Source organism: Zea mays, chromosome 5 (assembly GCF_902167145.1).
Source record: "Zea mays cultivar B73 chromosome 5, Zm-B73-REFERENCE-NAM-5.0, whole genome shotgun sequence".
Taxonomy (NCBI): Eukaryota; Viridiplantae; Streptophyta; class Magnoliopsida; order Poales; family Poaceae; genus Zea; species Zea mays.
The window spans coordinates 163,023,039-163,035,748 of NC_050100.1; positions in this window are offsets into that span (position 1 = coordinate 163,023,039).

The window sequence follows — 12,710 nt, forward strand, 5'->3', positions numbered from 1 at the left end:
GATTCTTCATGAGCGGACATGAAGTGATCATATGGTCCTTATCGTTGCATCCAAAACATCTCCTCATTCCTTCATCCTTGTATTTGTGTGGACAAGACGCAATGAAGTGACCTAATTCCTTGCACTTGAAGCACCTCCTTTTTCCTCTTCCCTTTTTGCTCTTGGATGACATAGAGAGATGATCAGTGCAAACAACATGACTAATTGAATTTTTACCTTTTCCTTGTTCATGTTGATTTCTTCATTTATTGCTTTAGGAACATCCTTCTTATGGAGTTTAACACTTGTTGTGGTTTCTCCCGTCTCAAGCTTCTTCACCACGCGTCCGTGGATATCTTGAGGAGGTTGAGCAATGCGTCTTCTCCTTAGTTGCTTTGCTTTCTTGTTCCTTTCTTTATTGATGAGCAACTTTTGTTTTGATCCTGCAGCTTGATGCTCATTCAAAAATTGGCTTTCTTTTGAGCAACAGGGGTTAACACATGGTGATATATTATCTAAATGCGCATGTGTGCAAGAATGAGGTTCACATGAATTTAAGTTCGCAATTACAACCTCATGAGCAACATCAAGCATGATATGGTCATCAACTAATTCATTATGAGAATAAGGTAGCATATCATATTTTTCACTTAGAGCAAGTTTTTCTAAATTTATCATTTCTACTTGACTCTTAAGCATAGAATTCTCAATTTTAAGTTGAGCAACATCAGATAATACATCATGATTATTTCTTTGCTCAAATAAAACAGATTCATACCGTTGGACCAAATTATCATGAGAGCACTTTAGCTCCTCATGTTCTTTGGTAATCTTCTCCAGGCTGTCGTTGGTTTTGATGAGAGTCTCCTCTACCCTGAGAAGCATCTCGCCTTGTTCCTTGTTCCTCCTCAACAGCTTAACCAAGAGCACTTTGTCTTCTTTGTTGAGATGGGTGTAGAACCAGCGAATCTCCTCTTCTTCCACATCAACGGTCTCATTTTCCCTGTCATTATTATCAGTGGAAGCAATACAGGAAAATGTACCTTGTGGTGATGAAGACTCATCCTCGCTATCATCCTCATATTCCTCCTCCTCATCGCTTTCGTCTCCACTATCATTGTTAGCAATAAGACATTTATAACTAGTGGAAGACAAACCTGTCGGTGAGGTGGATTCATCGTTTGGTTGCCATCGTTTTTCTTCTCCCTTTGAAAGGTTAGTACCACAAGCAACATAGGGAGTAGAAGTAGTACAATTGGACTCAAAATATTTTATTTTAATTCTAGTCCATAGATCATGAGAATCAACAAATAAATCACTATCACTACTCGTGATGGCAAAATAAGCACCTCTAGAAAGAGAGTCAACTAAGATGTTGCAAGCATGGTGATCGATAGATAGACATCTTAGTTTAGTATTAGAAGGTTTTTTACTAATATCAGAGGGGAAAATACTTCTACTGAAGATCCATCTCAAATCAGGATCAATATGCATGAAAGCATTATAAATAGAGACATACCAAGATTTATAATTAGAACCATCGCCTGGAAGAAGTTCTAGAGTTACCTCTTGTGACGACATCGTCATCTCCGGACGGCTAATCCCACACTGGAGAGGCCTTGCTCTGATACCAATTAAAAGTTCCCTATGCCCGGGAATAGGATCTGGATGTCTCCTAGAGGGGGGGGTGAATAGGCGAATAATAATTATCACTTTAAAATTGGAAATTCTTACTCTACTCGAAGGCTGGATCGCAGTGGAATAAAAGACCCTTCGAATAGGTTGCAGCGGAATAGAAGTTCCTATCTTAAAATACCCTGCACTTCGAAGACAGCTTGAACCACATATAAATATTGAAGTGCAAGTATAAACAACAAATAAGACAGAGAAACAAAACACAACACATAGCAGAGCACACAGACACAAGGATTTATCCTGAGGTTCGGCCAAGCCTGAAATGCTTGCCTAGTCCTCATTGGAGTTAGCCACACCTTGGCTTGGAGTCTATTTCAACTCCTTCCTCCGTTTGCTCAGATCTGTCAGTGCGACAGATAGAGCCTTTCAATATGTTGATATCAGTTACAACGATGTTGTGGCTGCTTACAATCTTCTCGACAGCACTCCGGTAGAGTAACAATGCGCTCAAGATTTTGCTCTAGCTCTCAGCAGCACTTCCCCTCTCTCTAAAGGCTTATAACTTTGCCTCTACACAAACTAGAGAGATACACAAGAGAGGGAGAGAGACAATTGATCTAAATGATGTATGCACTTGTTGGCTGCTCTTGTGTACTTGTTTGAGGCGCTTAGGGGTCCCTTTTATAGCCCCAAAGGGCCTAGGAGCCGTTGGAGCTTCATTTGGAAGCTCCCAGCCTTCCCTGGTTGCGGGCGCACCGGACTGTCTGGTGGCGCACCGGACAGTGAACAGTAACAGATCTGATTGACAGTTTCCTTCTCTGGAAGAGCTAGCCGTTGGTGCACCAGACAAAGTTACTATTCATTGTCATGTGCACCGGACAGGTTACTATTCACTGTCCTATGCACTGGACATCTACTATTCATTGTCCTCTGCACTAGCCAACAACACACTATGTGTTTTTTCCTCCATTCTTTCTCCGTTTGACTTCAACTTTTGGGAGGATTTTCCTGAGACTTAAACAAACACATTTAGAGTATAATCCAATTGATTTAGTCCTAGAAACTTACCTCTTTCTTGTTCTTCTCCTAGCTTTTCTTTTTCTCCTCAAGCAGAGATCATAATGGCACTTTCTCTCATTGGTTGTACGTCATGTCCTTATGTAGTGATCCTTGATGCACCATAACTCTTCTTAACTCGATCAACCTTGACTTTGCAAGTCTTCTTCTTCACCCCTGGCTTTGGGTTCCTGGTCTCCTTGACCTTCTCCCATGCACTCGGTACCTCGAATCTCTTATTGCCTCTATCCTTGGTTGGATCGGTTGTCTCTGAGTTACGCACATCGAGTCTCACTTAAGCAATGTCCATCTTACTTGTGATGTTCATTATCTATCTATAATCCAGTCTTTGGACCATCACACTTGTTCACTTGTGTTGAACACTGTTAGCTTTGCATTAAGCACATGTTCAACACTTAGCACACTTGTTAGTCCTTTAATTGGGTTGTCATCTAAACACCAAAACTAACAAGAGAGCTTTCACTAAGTACTTCAAAGATGAAGTACACTAGCACTTGCTTCTTCGCTTGGCCATCCTGTTTCTCTTGCACCAACGCTGCATTCACTTCAGTGTGAGAAGCAGATACATAAAGTAGCAACGGGGCTCCTGATGAAGGTGGAGTCAATGTTGTCAGTTCTATTAGATATTGCTTCAGCTCTTCGAAAGCCTTTTGCTGAGTTGTTCCCCATTGAAAGACTTTGGCTGACTTCAGCACTTCGAAGAATGGCAAGTTCCTCTCTACTGATCTTGAAATAAATCTATTCAATGATGCCAACCTTCCAGTCAATCTCTGGGCAACTTTTCTTGACTTTGGTGGCTCCATCCGAAGTATAGCTTCTATCTTGTTTTTGTTAGCTTCAATTCCTTTTGTTGACACAAGACACCCAAGAAATTTCCCCTTCTTCACCCCGAAGACACATTTCTCTGGATTGAGCTTGAGACCGACCTTTCTAAAATTGGCAAATGTTTCTTGTAAATCAGCGATGTGATTTTCTTGCTTGGTACTTTTCACTATGATGTCATCCACATATGTTAGAACATTCCTGCCAATCTGAGTGCTAAGGACCCTGACAGTCATCCTACTGAAGCTTCCTCCGGCATTCCTGAGCTCCCCAGGCATCCAAAGGTAGCAGTAGGTCTCACTAGGGATTATGATGCTTGTCTTAGGCTCATCTTCTTTCTTCATCCAGATTTGATGATAGACTGAATAGCAATCCAATAGACTGATGAGCTCCAAAGGCTGCTGCATCCACAAGGGAGTCTATTCTTGGCAAGGGTAACTCATCCTTCGGAGACGCTTTGTTGAGATCCGTAAAATCAATGCACATTCTGAGAGCACCTAAAGGGGGGTGAATAGGTGATCCTGTAAAATCAAGATCTAAATGGCCACAAACTTGATTATAGATGTTAGTGTGAGTTAATCAAGTTTCTATGAAGCGATATTCTTGTGAACACAACAATCACCAAGAAAAGCAATCACAAGAGACACGCGATTTTATCCCGTGGTTCGACCAAGTAACACTTGCCTACTTCCACGTTGTGGCGTCCCAATGGACGAGGGTTGCACTCAATCCCTTTCAAGCGATCCAATGATCAACTTGAATACCACGATGTTTTTATCTTTGAGTACTCTTCCCGTTTGCGAGGAATCTCCACAATTTGGAGCCTCTCGCCCTTACAAAGTTATGATCACAAAGAAGGCACAGGAGTAAGGATGGGAGAGCAACACACGCAAGACTCAAATCCACAGCACAACCACGCACACAAGCCAAGACTTGAGCTTGAAACACAGCACATGGAGTTCGCAACTCAAACGGAGCTCAAATCACTAACACAATGAATCAAATGCATGGAGATGGAGTCTGGGAGTCTTAGAATGTTTCTTGAAAGCTTGGTATTCTCCTCCATTCACCTAGGGGCCCCTTTTATAGCCCCAAGACAGCTAGGAGCCGTTGGAGGACAACTTGGAAGGCCAATCTTGCCTTCTGTCGAGTGGTGCACCGGACAGTCCGGTGCACCACCGGACAGCCACTGTTCATGTCCAGTGCGTGATCTCCTTCCAAATATGGTGCAGCCGACCGTTGCTCCTTGGGGCTGGTTGGCGCACCGGACAGTCCGGTGCACCCAGCCAACCGTTGGAGCGAGCCACGTGTTGCGCGCTGATCGCGCGGACGACCGTTACCGCTGGCGCCATTGGCTCACCGGACAGTCCGATGAATTTTAGTCGTACGCCTGTGTCGTTTTCCCGAGAGCAGCCGGTTCAGCGTCGGCCAGCCTGGCGCACCGGACACTATCCGGTGTGCCAGGCCTGAGCTGATGTTGGTTGCTCACAGTCAATCCTTTTCCAAATTTGTTTCTCTTTTCTCTGTACTGTTTCTAGCACTTGGACAAACATGTTAGTACTTAAAAACCAATTTACTAAGTCTAGAAACATACCTTGTTATATGATTTGCACTTCTCACTTTATTTAGCACATAAGAACTTAATCACACGTGTTGGGCATTTAATCACCAAAACCTTATAGAAATGGCCCAAGGGCACATTTCCCTTTCACATTCTCCACTTCCCATTAGCCTTTTTTACCATCACAGTGTTGGCTAACCACTCTAGATATGTTACCTCTCTAATTACTCCGGCACTCAAGAGTCTATTTACTTCGTTTCTTGCACCTTTGGCTTTGTCATCGGACGTCATGCAAAGCTTCTGCTTTTTTGGCCTGATGGCCGGATTTACATTGAGTGAATGCTCAATGACATCTCTGTTGACACCACAAAGATCATTGGTTGACTAAGCATATACATCCTTATTGAACAAGAACCTCAACAAAGTTTCTCTTGTTCATCAGACAATTTGGACCCCAGCAACACCTTCTGCTCGGCTATGTCTTCGCACAGAAGCATAGGCTTTGGTTGATCTGCTGAGGCAGCCTTATCCCTTTTATGTTTATACTGTTGATGAGTTTGGGCTTCATCTATGTTATGGATGGCCTTTGAATCTGTCCAGTTCCCTTCGACCCTTCTGACAGCCTCTTGACTTCCATGCACAGCAATGAGACCCTGGTCAGATGGTATCTTCATGCATAGATATGCTGGATGGAGTATTGCTTCGAAGGCATTTAGTGTCCCTCGACCAATGATTGTGTTGTCTGGATATTCCATATCAACAATGTCAAAAACAACTTGTCATGTCCTTGTGTTATGAACATAACCGAAGGTGATTGACATTGTTATCTTCCTGAGTGCCACTATTTGTCTTCCTCCGAAGCCACACAAGGGTGGGTTACATGATGTATCTTATCATCCTACTCCTGCATTTGCCTGAAAGCTTTTGCAAAGATGATGTCTACTGCACTGCCTGTGTCTACAAGGACGTTGTGAACCAGAAACCCCTTGATGACACAAGATATAACCCTTGCATCATTGTGACGATAATCCTTGAGTTGAAGGTCTTCCTGGGAGAAGGTGATTGGTATATGAGTCCACTTGGACTAGATAAAGGGTCCCTGCACTCCAACATGTTGTACCCTTCTCTGTGCTTCCTTCTTCTGCTTCTTATTAGCTAGTTCAGAACTTGAACCGCCTGTGATTGGGAGCACTGGCTTCGTAGCCAAAGGTGCCACAGCTTGGTTGCCTTGTGAAGCCATTGTCACGGTCGTGGAAGTGAGTTCACCAGAGGTGGGCGCCAATGTTGATCACTTGTTCTCGAATGCTATGAATCAAGAACAAGGCAACACAGTTGTCGGCGTTTCGACCTCGGGGGGTCCCTGGACCGACGAGTAAATTGTCGCCGCGTGTCCCAGCCCAGATGGGTCAGCGCGAGACGGAGCACGAAGGGGGGAAACAAGGAGACATGCGTAAAGGGGAAACCCGCGGCCTTCGTGTTTGTCCTGCACCTAGGTCAGGTGCGCTTGCAGTAGGGGGTTACAAGCGTCCGCGTGGGAGGGAGCGAGAGGCTTGCACACGCCGTCCCGTCCTCTCCGCGCGGCCAACCCTCTCGTACGAGTGCCCTGGGCCTTCCTTTTATAGGCATAAGGAGAGGACCCAGGTGTACAATAGGAGATGTAGCAGTGTGCTAACGTGTCTAGCAGAGAGGAGCTAGTTCCCTAAGTACATGCCGTCGTGGCAGCCGGAGAGGTTTTGGCACCCTGTTCATGTGATGTCATGGCCGTCGGAGGAGCGCTGGAGCCTTGCGGAAGGACAGCTGTCGGGGCTGTCGAGTCCTTGCTAACGTCTCCTTGCTTCCGTAAGGGGCTGAGAGCCGCCGTCGTCATGGAGCACGCGGGGCGCCATCATTATTTGTTTACCGGGGCGAGCCAGATGGGACGCCGGTCTTGTTCCCCGTAGCCTGAGCTAGCTAGGGATAGGGTAATGATGGCCCCCCTGTGACGTGGTCGGTCCGAGCCCTGGGTCGGGCGAGGCGGTGGCTCCTCTGAGGTCGAGGTCGAGTCTGTCTTCCGAGGTCGAGGTTGAGTCCGAGCCCTGGGTCGGGCGAGGCGGAGACCATCGCCTGAGGACAAGGCTGAGTCTGAGCCCTGGGGTCGGGCGAGGCAGAGTTCGTCGTCTTCCGGGGCTGAGCCCGAGTCCGAGCCCTTGGGTCGGGCGAGGCAGAGTTCGTCGTCTTCCGGGGCCGAGCCCGAGTCCGAGCCCTGGGGTCAGGCGAGGCGGAGTTCGTCGTCTTCCGGGGCCGAGCCTGAGTCTGAGCCCATGGGTCGGGCGAGGCGGAGTTCGTCGTCTTTCGGAGCCGAGGCCGAGTCCGAGCCCTGGGGTCGGGCGAGGCGGAGTTCGTCGTCTTCCGGGGCCGAGCCCGAGTCCGAGCCCTGGGGTCGGGTGAGGCGGAGTTTCCTATGGCACCCGAGGCCGGACTTGGCCGCTGTCAGCCTCAACCTGTCGAGTGGCACAACAGTCGGAGCGACGCGGGCGGCGCTGTCTTCTTGTCAGGCTGGTCAGTGGAGCGGCGAAGTGACTGCGGTCACTTTGGCTCTGTCAACTGAAGGGCGTGCGTCAGGATAAGGTGTCAGGCCACCTTTGCATTAAATTCTCCTGCGATACGGTCGGTTGGCGTGGCGATCTAGCCAAGGTTGCTTCTTGGCGAAGACTGGGCCTCGGCCGAGCCGAAGGTGTGTCCATCGCTTGAGGGGGTCCTCGACCGAGACGTGAATCCTCCGGGGTCGGCTGTCCTTGCCCGAGGCTAGGCTCGGGCGAGGCGAGATCGTGTCCCTTGAGTGGATCGAGCCTTGACTTAATCGCACCCATCAGGCCTTTGCAGCTTTGTGCTGATGGGGGTTACCAGCTGAGATTAGGAGTCTTGGGGGTACCCCTAATTATGGTCCCCGACAGTAGCCCCCGAGCCTCGAAGGGAGTGTTAATACTCGCTTGGAGGCTTTTGTCGCACTTTTTTGCAAGGGGACCGGCCTTTCTCGGTTGCGTTTCGTTCCGGTGGGTGCGCGCGAGCGCACCTGCCGGGTGTAGCCCCCGAGGCCTCGGAGGAGTGGTTTGACTCCTTCGAGGTCTTAGTGCATTTCGTGATGCTTCGTCCGGTCTGGTTGTTCCTCATGCGAACTGGTCGTAGCCCGGGTGCATAGTCGAGTCCTAAGTTCTCGGACTGGTATGTTGACGTTGTCAACGGTTTGGCCGGAGGCGGGTTTGCGAGAGCAGCCCCGAGCCTCCGCACAGAGCGAGAGGACGGTCAAGGACAGACTCGACTTTTTTACATACGCCCCTGCGTCGCCTTTCCGCAAGGAGGAGGGGGGAAAGCGCCATGTTGCCCTCGGAGGGCGCCGAACATGGTGTCTCCAGTGAGTTGCTAACGGGTAATCCGAGTGGACGCCCGTGCCCCGTTTGTTAGGGGTCGGCTAGTGGCCCGGAGGCGCGCTCCAACAATACCTGCGGGTGATTTGCCGGACCCGGTCCCCTTTTGACGGCGTCCGAGGGCTCGATGCCTCCCTCTGGTAGGATTCTGTTACAAAATTGTTCCCGTTGGTCTCGGAAATGTCCTAGGGTACCTCGGGAGCGTAGCCCGAGCCTTGGTTATGTATCGAACGTACCCAGAGTCATCCCTCGCTCTGCGTCTGAGGCGGCTGTCGAACCCTTCGGGGGCCAGCCTACGAACCCCAGATCAGTAGTGGGCGCGGAGCCCGAGTGGCCTGAGGCGGCCGTTGAACCCTTCCGAGGGGCCGTCCTTCGAACCTCTGACCAGTAGTGGGCGCGGAGCCCAAGTGCTCTCAGGCGGCTGTTGAACCCTTCCGAGGGGCCAACCTTCGAACCTCTGATCAGTAGGGGGGCTCGGGGCCCGTTTCCTTTGCGGAGAAGGATCCCTTTCGGGGTATCCCCTTTCCTGGTCCCTGTTGTAAGAGAGAGAAAGAGGAAAAGGAAAAGGATACGAAATTGAATGACGTGGCGCACCTTTTTTGACGCGGTCATTATGTAGGAAGCGAAGCGTCGCCTGCTTCGCCTGCCAAAGGTGTCGCCTGTCCTGCCGCAGAGTTAATGCGACGGGACGAGTGGTTCGCGAGGCAGCCGTTGCGCGTGTGCGAGCCGTTCGAGGAACGGAACACGGACGCGTCGTCTTCGCGCCGTGGGAGAGGGTTCTCTCGCTGTCCCAGCAGGGGACGTGAGCTTGGCTGACGACTTGACCGCTGCTTCCGCCCGCCTGCCACCACCATTACTGCCGGCCCATTTCTGGCCGTATCGACCGTCGCGCCTTCTCCCGCGGCTGACTGACCCGTGACCGATGTGCCCGGTTGGCACTGTCGGGTCATGCGCAGGGTTGCCTCGAGTCGCGGTATCGGTTCCGCAGTCGAGAGGGCGCGATACTGGCGCAAGTGGCGGTGCAGTTTCTTGCACGTAGTAACCGGCGCGCCGGTTACATGACGTGTGGGCCTGGGTCGCCATGCCGGACGCGTCGAAGTCGAAAGGGTGCGCCCCCTTGGTGCGGTTGCATGCCGCCTGCATGGCGGTCTGCCCTTTCGCCCGCTGGTCTGGGCGAAAGTGAAGGAATGCTCGTAACCGCTGGGCAGTTGCGCGCACCGCGCGTGGCGGTTTGGCTTCTTCTGCCCTGAGCCAGCTTGCATGACGCTGGGACCCAGCCCCCGTGTCGTACGGGGAGGACCTTGGAGCGTGTTGGAGAAGACTCAGCCCACGACGGCTGAGGACGCAAGTGGGGAGAGTTGCCTTTAAAAGGAGGGTGACCCCCTCGAAAGGCAACAATGTCTTCGCGCTCCCCTCATGCATCACGTCTTTCCACCTTCCGAGCCCCCGGATGGGGGGCGCCCGCAGTTCTTCCGCCTCGTCGTCGTTGGAGGAACGCAACTTCGTGGAAGTTGGTACCTTTCAGCCATCGTTCGGCTTCAAGGATTTTCATCAGGCAGCCCAGCTGCATCCCCTCGCCGGTGGTCACCCAAGACAGTGACCACCAGCTCCTGGGTGGGGAGAAGCAAGCCAGGCTGCGATCTTGGTCCAGCCCTCAGCTTCAAGGATCTTCATCATCCTGGCTGGGGCGGAGGCCAGGCTGAGCCGGAGCTCTACCTCCCGCGCGGGTTCGTGGGTCACTTTCTCCCTCAGCATTCAAGGGAGAGGGCGCTCACCGGCCTAGCGGGAGGGTCGGACTTCAACAACGCGGGGCTGGTCGGCGGCGAACGTCGTCAGCTTCAGCGCGTTGGGCTCGCTGGCTCTGGCTCGGCTCCCAGTGCCCCCTCCCGCCGCGAGAGCGGTTGTCGCGCCGCGCGCACCGGAGGACCGCCCAAGACGTCGCGCGCTGCTAGGGCGGCGTTCGTGTTCTGGGGTTGTCCTGCCTTTGCCCCGGTACGGCGCCTCTGCGCGGAGGTCGATGCTCCGCTCGTCCGGGAGGATCCGGGTGGGGATCGGCCGGTGGGCAGATGGCTTCCGTCGTCGGCGCTGAGGTGGCAGCGGCTAAAGAAGTCCTCGTCGCTGACGGGATCACCGCCACCATCCGCGCTCCGGGCCTCCGGCTCTTTGGCTTTGATAGCTTGTCCTCGCCCCTCGAGTGGAGACGTGGGCGAGGGCATTGTTGCAGCGGCGTCCGCCCTGAGGCCATTGCCGCTGCAGTTTGGCCACCTGGAGCAGAGGTCATTGTCGCTGCTGCCGGAGCGGGCGACGGTGAGCCACCTGGAGCCTCGTCGCCCCACGGGCCCTCCAATGTGGGGGGTCGTTCGTACCCGCGGAGGCGGAACCGGAGTTCTGTTTGTAATGGCACCTTGAGTGCCGGTGTCTGTTCATTGTGGCTGTCGGGGCCTGAACATGTATGTATTTTTGGCACAGAGCCGTGTTTTTTCCTCATTTCGAGCACTAGGACTCGCCTGTCGGCTAACTGAACCGCTTAACCAAGTGCGAGTTGCCTCGTGCGAAGGTGACGAGTGAGGTATCCGTATCCCGGAGGCGTAGGAGGCCCTCGGCTCGGTCGGTCTTGCCGCCCGAGGCTTCTATTGCTTAGTTAAGGGAACCCTCGGCCGCTCTTCGATGAGCCGAAGCTGGAGGCAGCGGTGTCAGTGTGGACAGAGGCAGAGTTGGCTCGAAAAGAAGACTTCGTCGGCCGGAGCCTGGCCGGGCCGTCCACTGGCGGGACTGACGCCGGAGTCGAGTTGCTGAGGCCACGAGTCGGGCTGGTGTCCTCGGAGGACAGCTGGCTGAGGCTTCGGGGTGGCCGGCCGAGCCGTCTGCTCAGGCCGGATTCCTGGAGAAGACCCTGGCGGCGATGGCCCGGGCGCGGTGCTGACGTCGTCCTTTGGAGTGGAGATCCTCCGACCGCGTTGCCGTCCGAGGCTCGGTCGGACTTCGCCGAAGGTGGAGTTGATGCCGAGGGTGCTGCTGCTCCCCTTCCGTCGATGTCTGAGCCTGCAAGATCGGTTCATCTTGTAGTGTGCGTATGTTTTCTGCGGCCGCCGAGGCCCAAACATACTGTCGTCGTGTTGTAAAGCCGCGTTTCTTTTCCTCTTGTTTCAAGTATCTGGACTTATTTGTCGATAACAGAATTGTTTGTCCGAGCGAGAGTTACTTTTCATGGAAGGTGATGAGTGAGGTATCCGTATCCCGGAGGCGTTGGAGTCCCTCGGCTCGGTCGGCCTTGCCGCTTACGTGTACTCTTACTCGTCCGTAGGATTCTGCTATCGATATAGTCGAGAAGGCACGAAAAATCGTTTCAGCAGAAGAGTTTTCGAGCGTGAAGACTTGTTCGGTCCGCGGAATCGCTTATCCGAGCATGAGTTACTTATCGCAGAAGGTGATGAGTGAGGTATCCGTATCCCGGAGGCGTAGGAGTCCCTCGGCTCGGTCAGCCTTGGCTGCTTACGTGTACTCCGTCGTTTTCAGGATCCCACTTTCGAAGTAGTCGAAAAGCACGAAAGACATTCTGGCAGAAAAGATCTTTTCCGAGGAAAATTTTGACGCAGAGGGGGTTCCCCCCTTCTAGCCCCTGAGGGAGGGTCGGGCTTTGCCGAGGCAAGGCTGACCCTTCCTTGATGGTTAGACTTTGTATGTGAACGAGGTGTACGAACGACTTGAAAGCATCTTAAGGGTAGAAGCGACGTAGCTGTCGGATGTTCCAAGCGTTGTTGTAGACCTCGCCTTGACTGTTGGCCAGCTTGTATGTCCCGGGCTTCAGAACCTTGGCGATGACGAACGGCCCATCCCAGGGAGGCGTGAGCTTGTGCCGCCCTCGGGCGTCTTGTCGCAGCCGAAGCACCAAGTCGCCCACCTGGAGGTCTCGGGACCGAACCCCTCGGGCGTGGTAGCGTCGCAGGGACTGCTGATACCGCGCTGAGTGTAGTAAGGCCATGTCCCGAGCCTCTTCCAGCTGGTCCAGTGAGTCTTCTCGGTTAGCTCGATTGCTTTGGTCGTTGTAGGCCCTCGCCCTCGGGGAACCGTATTCTAAGTCTGTGGGCAAGATGGCCTCAGCCCCATAGACTAGAAAGAACGGTGTGAAGCCCGTGGCTCGGCTCGGCGTTGTCCTCAGACTCCAGACCACCGAGGGGAGCTCCTTCATCCATCGCTTGCCGAACTTGTTGAGGTCGTTGTAGATCCGTGGC